The sequence below is a fragment of the Chaetodon trifascialis genome, chromosome 22 (genome assembly GCF_039877785.1).
Source record: "Chaetodon trifascialis isolate fChaTrf1 chromosome 22, fChaTrf1.hap1, whole genome shotgun sequence".
In the NCBI taxonomy this organism is placed as follows: Eukaryota; Metazoa; Chordata; class Actinopteri; order Chaetodontiformes; family Chaetodontidae; genus Chaetodon; species Chaetodon trifascialis.
This window is the reverse complement of record NC_092077.1, coordinates 11778737-11795088: the sequence shown is the minus strand read 5'-3', so window position 1 is coordinate 11795088 and position 16352 is coordinate 11778737. Positions and strand designations below refer to the sequence as shown.

The window sequence follows — 16352 nt, the reverse complement described above, 5'->3', positions numbered from 1 at the left end:
CCGCATGCTCTTCCTGTCACTTTACACACAGACATTTGATCCATTGTTAATGCAGAAATATTGATTAGTGCAGCTTTAAAGATTCTTTTCTATTTGTTCGTATTATATTATTAACTTCTGCCAACACCGGGACAAAATATAGTAAAAGATCTGCACAATCAGTCTCTGTAATGCCAGCACACGCTCATACTGATGCGTTTGTGGCATTCACAGAAGCAACAGCACACACACACACACACACACACACACACACACACACACAGGGGCATCTTGGTAGAGTTGTCTCTGTATTCTTGCCCTGTTGAACGGATGACTTTCCCTCAGTGATAATGTGAAGCCTCTATCTTAGGCGGGAGCGCTGACGTCTATTAGATCTATAAATCATGTTAGGCGAGGGGTGGGCGAGGCGGGTGGGGGGGGGGTGGGTGGGGGGGGGGTGGGTGGGGGCTGCAGTGAGAGCTCAGGGTCGTAAATCTCATTACCTGAGACTGCTGGTGACCCCCCCGCCGCCTCACCCTGTCCTCAATCTCTCCCATTATCAGCTGACCTTGACCGCCAACGCAGACACTTACACTCAATCAGGGCTGCAGAGCGTGTGCGTGTGTGTTACAGTGTGTGTGTGTGTTTACCTGTCATGTTTGTCCCGCGATATTTGAGCCCCCTCCCTATCTTAAATGAGGCGCAGGAATTTTTGAATGAAAATATCAGTTTATTCTTGCTCCTGTCATCTTGTCATTGGCTTGTTTCCGTCGAGCTCTTCTGTCAGTTAAGGGCGAACACGCCCGGTTCGCTCCCAAACATCTGCCTTGTTTTTCCATCTCTCAGGACCGTGCAATCAGTACTTCTTTTAAATCGGGATTCACTCGATACAGAATTAGTGGCACAGAATAAATGAGAACACCTTTAAAGGCCAGTGTAGCGCTTGATTGATAAAATGATCATTTATCAACAGAAACGACCAATGCAGCGCGCTTCAGGTAATGAGTTTATCGATTAAACCTGTGACAAAAGCACAAAAATAGAGCTGAGGCTCAGACGTGTGATGTCTGAAGGATTTTTTTTTTTTTTTTTAACTCTGGCTACTGAACAGATTGCTTCTGTCCTCAGTTCTGGTTAGCTGAGTCACTTTCCGAGCTGCTATAAAACGGCTAATAAACGCACACCTGTAAGCACATCATGGTTCATTTAAAGTCTAATGATGTAATGTTGAAACACAGACCTGTGACTGTGTACCACTCCTCGCTTTAACCACTACCTGCCTGTCAGTGCAGCAGAGTTTTCTTAGAGCAAATCATGCAGTAATGAAAACACATGTAAATTCAGTGGGGTTTTTTTTCTATTTCTTAGCCTTGCTAGCAGCATGGCGTCATGCATGCGCCACTTTGGTCCAGACTGAAATATCCTAACAACTACTGGATGAATTGTGATGAGATTTTCTGCACACCTTCGTGGTCCCCAGTGGATGAATTCACCTGAGTTTGGCGACTTCATGACTTTTCCTTGGTTAAAATGACTTACCGACAGTTGCACTGGCATTAAATTTGGCACAAACATGCACGCCCCCCCCGGGATGTCTTTTCATCAACTACAATCATCAGGTCAAATTTTGAATTCCTCATTTATGTGTAAACGTCAGCAACACCTATGACATTTCCAGCAGCCTCTGCTGAGCTTCCTGTTTAGTGCAAATTAGCAAGTGTAAGCATGCTGACACGAAACATTTAGCATTTAGCTCGCAGCACTTCTATGTTTGAGTTAAGCCTCACAGAGCTGCTAGCGTGGCTATAGAGTCTTTTTTTAAAGTCATATCTGATGCTGAATCAGTTCTAGCCTACTAACAGAACTGCTATCATGTAATCACTGTTGTGTTGTAAAACCCGAACCTTGTCTGTCGTGCAAGTAATTGATCAAAATGAAAATCTGAATTCATTTGGTGTGCAATATCTTTTCATAATGGTTGTGTAAATACGTTGCAAAGCCTACAATATACTGCAGAATGATATGTGGTATACTGTATGTACATAATCGCTGCCTTTTTTTCAACATGATTATATTTACATTTTAAACATTGCACAACCTGCTTTGGCAAGGCTGTATTTACATAATTGTTGAGGCCAAAAAAGCAAATTTAAATTTGAATTGCAGACAGAAAAGGAGAAAGCCGGCTACATTCAAACCAGGAATATTGTAATTACACGGCATGTGCTTTGCCAGCCATATGCAGCTGTTCACAAAAGAAAGCGGTATACTACTTTTGTTTATAAAAGCAGTTATTCAGTTGAACTTTCAGTGATTTTCTGCTTTGTGCAGCGCCAAGCGACACCCCTCGTTTACTAGAAATAGACCACACTTCTCCTTCTGACAATAACTTTAGTTAAGCCCATAACTTTACACCTTTTGACCACTGCAAGACCTCCAGTCAGCACGGATGCAGCGAGCGTAGACGGAGCACAACGGCCAGCTATCACAGCTCGTACTACAGGAATATTTCCTTTTGGCATCAGCAGCTACATAAACTTGGCAAAACTTTGACAAACAAACAAAAAAAAAGTCCCGTCCAGGTCACATACGGTGAAATGTCTTTTTGTTGTGTAAATCAAGCCTCTGGCAGTGCCCTTGGTTTCTGTGCTGACTGGCTGAGATCTCCTACTGCGTTCTGACTACCAGCAGCAGTGAAACAGACATAATGAATGTTAGACTTCTACACAGAGTCTGGCGCTGCTTGCAGTCTCCATTTTTCTCCCACTTTCTGTCTGTTGCCTGTTTCTCTCTTTCCTCCTCCTCCTCCTCCTCCTCCTCCTCCTGCTTTCTCTTACTTCATTTTTCTGTGTTTTCTTGCTCTTGTTTCGTCTCTCTCCACACATAAAAACCTGTGTTACTGCACAGGAAGCTTTTATGCCATTGAAAAAATAATTCCCCATAATTTCATCTGTCACCTCAGGAACATGGCAGTGTGTCCTTATGTAATCAACTGTAGTCTTTTAAAGGAAAGGAAATGATTCGACTGCTGACACAAAAATCTTTTAATTAAAATTAATCAAATTAAAAGTAGCCTCGTGTAGAAGTGGTGATAATTCTCTCTGCAGCCTCTTCCTCCTTACATCATTTCTTCTACTTTGCTGCTTCCTCCAATGCATCTTAATGGGTTTTCATGCCTGGAGCAGATTCAAGGCCTGAGCAGGAATATGCTGCATTGTGGTATATCTGGCTGGTTCAATAATAACTCATATGACAACACTCTCAGCTATCACACAAGCCCCAAACTGTCACTGTTCCACCACTGTGCCTTTGGGTAGACAAGTTCACCCTGAATAATTTAGCCACAGTAGTCAGTGAGCAAGTTTGCCCAGAGGAAGCTCTTGAAAAGTACATCATGTCTACCCCAAGGCGCAATTCATAGGATGGTGACAGCTTCAGTCATGTAAGATAACTGCGGATGTGCACACCACTAATCAGTAGTAAGTCCAGGTGTATCACACTGTAACAGAGGACATGACCCGGGGCATGAGAGTCTCTGTGTTCACCAACACTAACAAGGAAGTCGATTCTGAAATAATCACTTTACCTGGACGGAAAAGTCTCAATACAGCTGATGCACACATTTAAGGTTGTTTAGGCTGGAATTATAGTTTAGCCCTTTCCCAAAGTGACACAGAGAGCTCCTCTTTGTTCAGTGCAGTTTGACTGGGTTTGGTACACGATATGAAAAATGTTCTGTTTTGTTCTTGTTAGTTTGGAAACTCAAAAAATGACTGTATCATCCCATATGCCACAGATCGAATAATCTGAAGTGAAGTTGAGGAGTCAACTACAACACTGGTAAAAACCAAATATTGATATTTTACTGTGAGAAAGTCTTTTTTCATGCAGTGTTTGTTATTTTGTCTTTAATGCCTAATAAATAGCCTAACCCTAAACCTAACCCTAGCCTCTTTTTTTTTTTCAGAATTTTCACGTGGTTTTAAGTGGAAATATGCACATTTATCATTACAATTTGTCAACTTTTGATTAATTAATTAAATCAATCAATCAACTAACTAATTAATTTATTGCCCTGTCCAGTATCAGTATGAGCCTTTAGCAAATCCCAGCATACACTGGGCAAAAGGCAGGGTACGTGCCAATCACAAGTAATACTAATTTATAATAGTGGTAACGTACAATATCCAACAATCTAATAAAAGTACACACACACACCAGTGTCCTGTTCCGCTCTGCCGGGTTCTCAGGACCACCTGAGGGTACCACATCACAGGTTTGTTTTTCCTGTATCTGCTCCATCAGAGAGGAGCAGGCCTCATTAGTGTGTGGCCCCTGTAGGGTCCTGGGGCATCTCAACCCACACAGTCAACCTCCAGTGGCCCCTTGGGCCCTGAGCCCCAAACACAACAAATCACTGAAACAAAAACGCGTGCTAGCATCCCTAATGCCCGAATCTTTGCACTTCAAAAACACAATTATGCTAATGCCAGGAATCATTTGCCATTCCAACTCTGATTTAATGCGGCCTTTTAGTGGTGAAAGCTAATTAGAGGCTTTAATTAACATGTGCGACACAAACTGAAGAGAAGTGCGAAGGAGCCTGTCGATCATGGAGGAGCACAGCGAGAGCGGTGAAAGAGGGAGAGCGAGAAAGGGAAGTCTGAAAGCTATGCAAATGAGGCGAGGGAGCGCCACGGGGAGGCGTGGATCTCTGCCGCTACAACGGTTTCTGTAAATATCACCGTGACCCATAGACAGAGTGGAGTCATCTCATTAACACAGACTGGAAGGTGTCACCAGAACTCAGCCCACGAGGGTCAGCGCTGATACGCTGTAACCTGAGCTTAGTGAGGGTGCCATCATTAAAACTGTGACAAAACACAGGATTTTAGATCATGTTCTGTAATGCAAATTTTCTATTCCAGTCACATCATCCTTTCCTGTATAACTACCTCAGGCCGGTGGCCCAGTGCACTGCAGGACACTCACTAGACCTCTATTGTGTGCCTGTATAGCTGCAGATATATACGCTTCCTGAATGCACACTGTGATTGCATTCATAGGCTTCACACAGCCGAATGCAGGTTTCTGTAAATTAAAGAGCAACATGCGGGCACAGGAGTGATGTCATTAACACAGATTGGAAGGGGATCTCTGCATAACTCTGCATCATTGTTGGGCAACTTGAGCTCAGGATATCATCATCATTACAGCAGGTATATAAACACAGACAGAGAAAGTAATCACCTTGGGTTTTTGCAGCGCTGCAGTTTTACTGAAAATGAACTCAGCCACAGAAAACAGAAGTTTGAAACAGAAGACGTCGGAAACGTGGAGGAAATGCACCGAACGTCTAAGCTCTTACTCTGTTTTCACTTAGATTCGCATTTCAAGTTCTGCCGCACAGGGAACACTTTAATATCTAATATAAAGATATTTCAGGGCATTATTCATTTCTCATTTTTATGGGACGAAATACCTTTTCTGCCACCAGCTTAGAATGGTTCTTTTTGGAGTTTCATTAAAACCCATTAGGCAGTCGGGGAGGTTGTAACGTCCATACTTGATCTACGTGACACAAGTTCTGCTTAAACTATTTCCTCCTGATTAGCACATTATATATTGCTTGGCAATGGCCTCAGCAGTTTGAACCATTTTCTACATCATCTTTTCCATTTTTCATTACAGTACTATTTATATGAGGCAGCTCTCGAGTGTTTTAATTTAATCCCTTTTTGTACATTTGATCAAGTCAAGGCTTCCTTTTCATCGCAGTTTATATAAAAGACGATATAGTTTTGCTGATTCTGTATTCATTTCATTCAGTGCTCACTTTGTTTCACATTTCCAATTAAAATGTGCATATTTTACTCTGCTTGTAAAGGCTATGTACTGTCGTTTTTGCTGCAGTGTGAGTCCCAGCAGGCGGATGTAATTCTGTATTTACTTTGCTGAAGCCCTCAGTGTAGAAATCTGACAACATGGCTTCAATCCTGTTTGGGCACTACACGTTCTCCTCTTGGGGATCAATGCAGCAGCAGGGCAGTGAAAGAAGGAAGCGAAATGTGCAGCTTCTCTGATGGTTACATGCGGACCACTTTAAATTCATGGAAAAAAACAGTCCAGCTAAGTCCTGGGTGAGGATTACAGTTTTGGAGTATTGATCGTCTCTGAATTTCAGACTTTTTTCCACTCGGTTGGCGTACTTTTGCCTAAGAATCCACACACTGTTGTATTTCCAAATATACAGATAAAGTTGATGCAATATTATATTAAAGTTAGACATTTCATGAAATCAAATCTCTATTTTGACACTATTAAATTTCTGCATTTTTTTTAGCAATAGCCAAAGTCTTCATTGTAAAATTTCCTGCCTATGGATGATTGATAGGAAACATGTAATCCAGCATTACTGCCTCATTATTTACTGTTTGCTCCCCTCTTTGTGCATGTCAGAGATGCATTAAGTTATCTACAGGCATCATAGTCTATGGAATCATCATGTATTTGTAGCATCGCTGTCCTGTGAGAACCACGTTTCTCTAAAAAGTTTGTGCAGTACGTGAGTAAATGTCCTTCCACCACTCACAAATAGGCATACTTGCACCAGTCAACATTGTAGGAGATCTGCAGCCTTTGCAGGTCATTAAAAACAATGGAAGAAATGAGTGTGATCCAGTTCATTGCATTTGGTGTGAAGTGAACTTCGAGGTACATCTTGTGAAGTGTGAACTACACTGATGGCAACCAAGTGTCCTGCTGTTGTGCTGAAAAGTACACCCGCCATGTGCAGCAGTCAGATCGTGGCTGCAGCCTTTATTGACTGACCTCTTTATCAGAACATGAGTTACAGCCTCTTTTGTTGTATTTTTAACAAGGTAGCTTTAGCAAAGGTGTGTGTGCTGCAGTGTTAGACCACACTTACTGTCTCTGAATCAACTCAGACTGAGATCTGAAAACTTTGAACATTTCATTCTGTTTTTCTGCAGTAGATCAAATATAAGTGAGTCCTGAATTGAACCCTTGAAACCAGAACACTCCTGTAATAAAACACCATAAATACACTGAGGCATCACTTGTCTTGTCATTCCTAACACATCAAGTCCTGCTCACAGTTCATAATGGCTGATCTACACTTTGGGCTACCATCCATCGTTTCAAGGATCTTTGTTATTAATCTTTGACAGGAGACAGTAAGAAGCATGAGGCTCACCTCTGCACTCAGTCTTCTGACAGCCAACAGTCTTGACGGTACATCATGTCCTCTTGACCTGCAGACAAGATGTGCAGAGGAAAAACAGCAAGAAATTCAGTGTTATAGGAATATTTATCTCATTCCAGCCAAACTAAATGATGACATGTTTTAGCCTGGAGGTAGAAATCTCTGCCAGACAAACATTTGTGTCTAATGCATTGAAATGTTTGACTATGAGCTCGGCTCAGGAGACTGCATATACAGCTCGTACATACCCAGTGTGTGTTAGGGAATTACATCTGCTTTGAACAATTCAAAAGAAAGCATGACATGAACTGCAATACACATGGTCTGTAAGAAAGTACAACACAGATACATGCACACAAATGCAAAACAAAACAAAAACTGTGTATTTTGTGCAACATCTTAAAGAGAGCAGCCATAATCCGTGTTTTATGTCATTCCTTCGGAGCCTACAGAGCTTTCTAGCGTCTTTCAGGAGCTCATTGTTTTGGTTCTCAGGACACAAACTAGCTGTTCTGGTTCACTCACACCTCTCTTGTACTGTAATTTTTGGTTTCAGGTTGGTTTGTTTCGGTGAAACAGCTGTAAAACCCCACTCTGTGTTACCTGTCCAGCAGCAGACGGCAGACAGTTAGCCACTAGCTAGCAAACATAGAATTAGCATGTAGCAGCTAATGAGGCAGAGGCTTACACTTTCACAATGTGGCAAGAAATACTACAGCAGGTGACTGATAATGTTGTAGCTGCTGAATGTGGTGCTGTTTGCTAACATGTCATCTTAAATATGATGATATGTCTCAGTGCTTTTGCTACTGCCCTCTGGTGGCCAACAAGTGCTTTCAAGCCTCACTGCAGCGCTCATAGCTACAGCACACGTCTGCTGTCCTGACGTATCAAGCAAGGTGCTCTTGTTCAAACACTCCCTGAATTAACAATGCAGCAGGGCAACATTCATATCCACTCCACAACATCACGCTCAAGGTCAGTGACTATTAAGTGGTTATAAAATATGCCCTTCACTAATATGATACAGCAGAAACTTACTTGTCTGCAGAGGACATCAGGGATGGATTGCAGTGCCTGAGGTGCGCTCATACCGAGCCAACAACCAGACCTCCAAAAACAATCTACAAATCCCACCTGTTTTGAAAAGGATGAGGTTTAAGTAGCGGTGGAATGCGTGCAAGTGCATTTATCAACATTTTAGGCTTTTCCCCAGGCAAAAATGCCAAACATTTGCTGGTTTCAGCTTCTCAAATGTAAGGAATTGATGCCTTCCATTGTTGTTTAATAGTTGATGAAACATCTTTGAGTTTCAAACCGATAGTTAGACAAATCAAGCAAATTTGTCGACGTTGCCCTGGGCTGTGGGGAGGTTTCGTGGGTGTTTTTATGACTTTTTAACATTTCATCAAAGTTGAGGAGATAATAAGCAAATTAATGGATGATGAAAATAAAAGTTGCAGCTTTAATGATGAGTATTTCTTAAACTTTAAGTATAGTAAGATTTTGAATGCAGGACTGGTGCTGCACTTAATGAAGTATTTTTTAAATGCAGTGGCACTTTTATTTTTTTAAGTGAAGACCTGAATACTTCTTCACTACTCCAACTACTTCTTAAGGAATATAGAAAGCTATGTCCATACCAGAAGCATGGACCTGCAGTCTTACAACACTGGTTCTGTTTTTTGTTTTTTTTTATGTTTGTTGTCCCTGAAGTAGATATTTGAAAAATGAGGCCTCCACTTAAGAGCACACCTATATTTGTATCTGTCCTGAAAGAGCAATAAACTCAACGAGAATTCTCATTATGTCAGTAAACAGTATTTCATACCGCTCATGAAGAAATCAATATAATGTAGAGAGAGATGGAGCTGAAAAAACAAAATGGTAGTGTTGCTGAGGTTGGCATCAGAGGGGCCTTTATAGTGAACTTGATTAAAAGAAAATTGCTTTCAAGTGCTCTCAGCAGGCTGGGAGGTTGAGTGGGAGTGCGCTTGTGTGCGGCGCTGGTGGAGTTTCACAAACTAGGCTTTCAGGGTGAGGAAACAAGATGAAGAAATGCTTTGAAACTGCCTCAAGACAAAGGATGTGGAGGCACTGGTGACATGGTGGTGCAATATTACTGCTATTATCATTTTCAATACATTTTCATTTACATACGACTTCTGAGAGCGCTGAGATGAAATTCATTTCCGCCTCAGAAATTATTCTTTTCCCACTCTGCGATGGAGTTTATGTCGCTACATAAAATAACTTTTTCATTGGATTTGCTTTAAAATTGTTACATTTTGTGGTAAAACCTGCTTCTAAATGTAACTACAAGACAGGAGAAGATTTTGTGTGTGTGTGTGTGTGTGTGTGTGTGTGTGTGTGTGTGTGTGTGTGTGTGTGTGTGTGTGTGTGCAAAATGAGTGAACTAAAATCACATAATTGTGGATTTTGGCTCGTTAAGTATTCACTTGACAGGGGCGTCAGAAGGATGGGGTGTTCAATTTTGGAACTGTCAATTTTGTGTAATTTATTCCCTCTTGAATTCAAAATGACATCAGGAGATCAAATACTGTCCCTGATTTCCATGAAACGTTCACCTAATTGGCTTTTAAAGGGTGGAGTGAGCGCCTGTGAATAATTCAACTACTTGGTTTTTAAAGGTCTGACTTTGGTAATATTGGAAATCCATTAATGTGTAGGGTTAAACTTCCTATTTCTTTCTTTCTTTCTTTCTTTTTTTAGAGCCACTATTCAGAAATTACATTTGCATTTGATTTGATTTAAATTTGGTCTCTCATCCAAGAACTCGATAAAACATGCTGAACGGCTCGTCATGTAGAAAATAAAAAAATCTAACATGCAGTAGCTTCCATAATGTTATAGTAGCTTCTTTGACACAGCGTGAATAACGTCACCATAACATCATGTTTTAAGCTTTCTTAAAGCATGGTTCTCTTTGTCTTTGCTTTATAGGACATTTTTCTGTGAATAATGAGAATTAAGCAACACGTCACCTCTCTGCACTGGGCTTACTTTGATTAACAGTGCTGTTTTAGCACACTGTGCGAACATATTCACTGGCATCTGAACATCATCTGAAATTCATTTGCATAAGCACTGCAGTGTAGCACAGTAAACAACAGGCCCAGAGAGATTAAACTACAAGTAGTCTTCTAGCTGAATAGTTTTATGTGATTAATGAGCCTGTTACCACACACACCAACTGTAGGTGTGTGCCAAAAATATTCTGTTTTACTTAAGTGCAACTGAATGTTTTCAGTACAAGTGTGAGTTAAATGACATGAACTAAATGTTCTGGAAATTTTCTTCCTTCCTTCCTTTCATTTCTGTTTGGTTAAATATGAAGCTACAGCCAGCAGAAGGTTAGCTTTAGCTTAGCATAAAGACTGGAAGATGGGGGAAACTGTTAGCCTGGATCTGTCTGAAGCTATCCACGTACCAGCACCTCTGAAGCCCAGTAAATAATCTTAATGAGAATCCTCTTTATTGTCCACATGTGGAAATTTGCATTTGGCTTCACAGTTTTACAAATTCTTTTAAAAAATGGATTTCCTGTCTAGATACCAACGCAGCATTGCTGGGGGTTTTTTTGTTTTTCTTTTTTAAAGTATTCTGTAATGGCTTTAAAACCTAAATGTTTAGACTCCTCTGCGACTTCAACAGGCTGATTATTAATCAAAGCAGGGGGGAAACAATGACAGGCATGGTGTTGACTCACAATAACCAGCTCCGACGTCTTACTTTTGTTTAATCTGTACAAAAACCGAAGTATAAAAATGTATTCCTGGAGTGTCTGCTGGTTGCCTGCCAGATGCTATCAGCCAAGAAATAGTCCAGCACATAACCCTGTATAAAAAATACAGCTTGTTGTTTTTACACTCCAGATTTCTTCAGCTTAAACAAACATATATGGTGTCAATCAGTGAGATTTAGAGGTGGACAGATCCCGGCTAGCTGTTTCCCACAGTTTCCAGTCTTTATGCTAAGCTAAGCTATATGAACTTATTCATACTCGGTGCCATTTGTTTCTGGAACCAATCCCAGCATGCACTGGATGAAAGGTAGGGAACCATCCTGGATGTGCCGCCAGTCTGTGGCAGATCTGACAGACAAAGGTCATTAAATTTGAACCAATCCATAAAATTCAAGACTTTTACCACCCAGACAACCTACAATACTTCTTTTAAGTTCATGAGTCACTCACTTGGAATCCAAGAGATTTTATTTTGGAACGAGACTTTGTGAGATGCAGCTGACAGTAGCTAGCAGGGACCAGGCGTTAGACAGAACATGTAGCCCACGGACAGACACCGAGACAAGACGGGACACTTCAGTGACCACGCTCGGATGGGTGAAATCCCCCGGCCTGACAAACTCATCCCACACGATCGATAGCTCCTATGACAACAGGCCCTCTCGTCACAGGCTGGAGAACAAGCTGTTGTGAAGGTCTGAGAATGGAAGATAGGACCCGGAGGGGAGCCTTGATTTACGAGCCCAAGTCAAGATAGAGGCACAGTCGCCCACGCACTGTAGACGGCCTTCCTGCCGCATCAGTCTCCCTCTGCCCGCCCGCCCGCCCGCCCGCCCGCCTGCCTGCCGGTGTACTTGTCCTCCTTCCCGTGTCTATTTCCCTGCCTGTTGACAGCAGGAATGGGCTGAAATGACATACCACCCAGAAAAGCATTTCATTGCCTTCTTTACTGTCAGTTGGATCTATTGGATGGTGAACTCCTAAATGTCACTTTTAGCTTGTTTTAGAATTTTTTTTTGCAAACTTTGCCAGAGGGGAGATGATGCTCGTCGATGTTTAGGTAGATAATGCAAGAGAAAGAGCTAATTCTAGCGTGTCATGTAGAAGTTGACCGCTGGGAGAAACAAACTGGTGATATTCAGGAGGTTAACCGTGCTGCTAGACAACCGCCCAGAGGTAAGAAACACAAGGCATTATTTTGTGGGCGACACATCACCCCCAGGCGAGCGTATACTCAGTTGGCATCTGTCGTAGCAGGCGTTAGGCCGAGAAGAAGACAAATATTGAATCTGCTTCATTAATATGGTGCAGAATCAACTCACTGTGGGGGCCGACAGCAGGAACTGAAAACATGTTTGCTTTTAAAAGTGGCCAATGCGCCGTTTAGATTTTGTCCTTTTATTGAGGAAAAAGAGAAATGCTGCATAGCAAAGCTAGGAAAGAGGTGCGCTTGTATGTAAGTCTTAGATTCCTTCAGAGTACAGTGAAATATGTATTTGATTATAAGCTGCAACTATGGTTAATTTTCAGTAACAGTTAATCCACTCATTATTTCTGAGATTAATTTGCTGGTTTATTGTATCAGAAAATCTTGATGAATCCCCATTAGTCCACATGCTGTTCAGTGGAAACTATTTTAAGGATTTAAAAGCTCTGAAAACTACATTTTCTGCCATTGTTGGAATAGTTATGGCTCTTTCACATGATTTTAATTTTTTTTTTTCTCTCTGCTCTTCTTGCTGGTTTAGAAGTAGGCGGGGCTCAGCTGGAACAGGGTGATGTCACACATTTCCGTCCACCAATCAGGCTTTAGCAATATTTCTGATGGCAGCTGTTTGGTCAGTCTGACTGAAATGGTTGTGTGATTGTCTGATTAAGCGTTAATCTCTTCATAAAAATTAACGAATGAATGATGTTTTTCCCTCCAAAATGTAACATTTCATTTTTACATGCTGAATTGAGAGTATTCAGTCTTATAGGGAGATACTGAGGATTTCAAACCGAGTTTTCAGAAGCTTTATAATACATGAAGCAACAATAATTATCAAAATAGATGCTGATTAATTTTCAGCCAATCATCTCATTGATTAATCAACTAATCATTTCAGCTCCATTAGATTAAAACCTTCCATTCGGCCTTTAAAAAATCAGTATTTGGTTGTTTCTGGTGTGGGAGTTGGTGTAGGAGTTTGGACATATTGTAGCGTTGCACTCACTGTACTGTTAGTTGATGTAAGTAATGATGGCAGCTACAGCACTTAAAGCATCTTAAATGTGAAATATAGACAGGTATTTGAAACACCTTTAAGAAATCAAAGTGAAATGTGTCTTGAAACTGTCTCGCTTCGCACTCGTCCACACATTCTGGCTACATTTTCAACCCCAAAGTCCCTCCAGCGTACAGTTGCACCCCCTCCCCCTCTTTAAATTATCGGGCTGCTGTTGAGCGAGTGAAGACACCCTGCCTCCATCTCTCTCCTGAGCCATATCAATATTCATGGGTCTGCCGGGTGCGTTTGTGCGATGGCTGTCTCATTAGCCTTTGATCCCCTTGCGCGAGGCCTGTCGGAGCGTTGATGCGCCAACAACAGAGCAGCGTTTGAAGTGTAGAGAGAACAGCTGCTTGCATTGATCTCCATATACTTTCTTTGCCATCCACACGCACGTCCACACATACACAGATGCTGCCCACAGGCACATGAATACTTGCATCTACTGCAGGACTGCACTTAGTACAGTCTGACCTCAACACTGCCACAGCTGCAAGCGAATCGTGCTTATAGAGACTTCATAGTAATGTACAGTATAGAGCCGAAGGGATTAATCGATCGGTCTATCGACAGAAGATTTATCAGCAACTATTTTCATAATCATTTAATCACATTTTCTAATCAAAACTGCCTGAAATTCGGTGGTTCCAGCTTCTCTGTGATAGTAAACTGGGTTTTAGACATTTGATCAGAAAGAACAAGGACCTTGAAAACATCACTTTGATCCTTGGAAATTTGTAATTGCCATTTTTCACTATGTTCTGACAGACTAAAAGAGCGATTGACAATGAAAATAAGCATTAGCTGCAGCCCCAGAATTGCATTTTAAAACTGACATGGCTCTGTGTGCTCATCTTAAATCAGACAGTTCATAACTTGCAGGATAACGAGTCAAACATTTAAAATGACGAGCTGAATATTACAATTACATGTCGTCTCTATCAAGTCTTGTACTCGGTGGTCTTATCAACAGGTATTATGCAAAACACGCCAGCCCTGAAATTTTCATTGAGGAAATAAGTCGATAAACATTGTTTGAGCTACGATTACACAAAGAATATAATTGACACTGAAAGCTCTGCAAAGGCTCTTATTTGCTCTCATGGGGCTGGAATTTAATACTGGAATTTACAGAATTACTTCTTTTATAGTATAATCTACCATCTCTTTGTGAATTAACAACAATAATTTGCTGAAAAACCAGTGAAAGCAGCCAAAATGACATCATACTCTATGTTCTGCAGCCATAGCACAAGTACTGTTATACCATGATGCCCCTGGAAAACACAGGCTCTGCTCAGTTCTTGAATTTTACATGAAATGCTCCATATAAAGCACACAGTTAGAATCACGTATTGCTCTCTTGTCCACATGTCTTTAAAAATAAGACTAGAATTATCACCCTTGATCACCAAATTACTTAAGCCTTTTACTGTGTTCTTTGTCAATACAGGACAATTCACTTCCTCCCTAATGTGAAGACATTTTCTACTGTGCAGCCAAGACTCAGAGGGTCCAGTTAGTATGACATCATGACATCTGCGCAAAGACAGTCCCTGCGCTAGTCCACTCAATGATTCTCTACGCTGCTCTGACACGGCTATATGCAAAGAGCACAGTTAAAAATTAAGACTAGAAGCTTGTCTGGGCTATTGCCCTCCTGGGAACAGGTTAGCGGATCAATACTGCCGATGTGCCTGATAACATTAAACCATCCTTAATGGCACTAATGAAGAGAGTGGTTGACAGATACTCAGGGAGACAGGCTCTGAGCTGCAGAGCCAGTTTAGTGCATAAAAAGGGGTTTTGGATCATTGTTGCATTTTAAAATGCATTTTAATGACTGTAGTTGCATTGCAAACTGGGTTCATTCATTATTTTTTAACCCTTGATGATTGGTACAAGACATCTGTAAAAGATATGGTCAGTTTACTACAGTAGATCAAGATCGCATGAGCAAATTCATGAAGCAATTGATGGAAAAAAATGGTAAAATGTGGAGAACATTTAAGTGGAAAAGACAAAAAAGAAGTGCAAAAGCATTTCTAAACTAAATCTCACACTGAACAAAATATGGGAGTTACAGCAAGCATGTTTTAAGGTTTCACTTATGCATTCTGTCCTGCACAATGACTGTGTGACTGTGAGCGTAATAATGAAAAGAACAAGACCAACATGTGGCAAGTTTTTGAGGTGATCAGCTCCTTTCAGCGTCCTCTCTAACATCAGGTCACACTGAGCTGAGAATGAGTCTGATTGCAGGAATTGTTATCAGTCTTCAAATGTCAAAGAAACTACATCTCAGCAGAATCACTGCTGACATTTTGATAAATCAGACCCTATTTTGCTCCATCTACTCACACACACATACCCACACACACACACGCACGCACACACAGAGCAACCTGCTGCTGAAAAGCCTTATACTTGGCAGGATCTTTGCGCACACACACACACCACACTTAACACCCCCAGCGCCTGACTGCTGCTGCATGGTCCACAGCCCTGATAAAGATGAGGAGAGAGATGAAAGGAGGAGAAGCACAAAGGAGACAGCGAGACGTAACGTACCTCACAGCGGACGTCTTGGTTTGAACTTCAGGAGCTGCTGGGATGCATCGGCGAGGCAGGACTGTCGACTTCTCCCCGTCTCTTCCTCCCTGTCTTCTCTGGGATGGAGACTCAGGAGGAGAGCTGCTCCTTCGCCGCCTCCTCCCTGCCTCTGGCTCACTCTGCCACTGTCTCAGCCCCTCTCACTATCATACCTCCCTCCCATACTGCTCCCCCCCTTTTCCCCTCCTCTTTTCACTCCTCCCCTTTCTCTATGTCCTGCTCCTTCCTGACTCTTTCCTCCTACACCGCTGTACTCCTCAAACTCAATGTGACAAAGGAAATCAAGGCTTTTTGTCTTTGCTGTTTTTTCTAGAATACAATCAAAAGCTCACGGTTCAAGGTGAGTTTTCTGTATTCCATTGTTCAGCTGTTAGCTGCAGCCAACAATTTTCTTTAACTGAATGTTCTTCCAATGAATCCATTGTTTTGTCTATAAAGCATCAATTTCATTTCCATACATATTCACATGGCTTGTTTCATCCAACCAACAGTCCAAAAC

The 16352-nt window shown here is 41.6% G+C and overlaps 1 long non-coding RNA gene across 1 annotated transcript in view; it reads right to left on the bottom strand.

Moving 5' to 3' along the window:
• Window positions 1–15977, bottom strand: part of LOC139350781 (uncharacterized) — a 44413-nt gene extending 28436 nt beyond the window's left edge. Inside the window, exons 1-2 of the long non-coding RNA XR_011603541.1 lie at window positions 15812–15977; window positions 7196–7253 (exon numbers count right to left, since the gene is read on the bottom strand). This is a non-coding gene — a long non-coding RNA (uncharacterized lncRNA). The remainder of the gene's footprint in view (window positions 1–7195; window positions 7254–15811) is intronic.
• Between the last annotated feature and the right edge of the window lie 375 nt (window positions 15978–16352).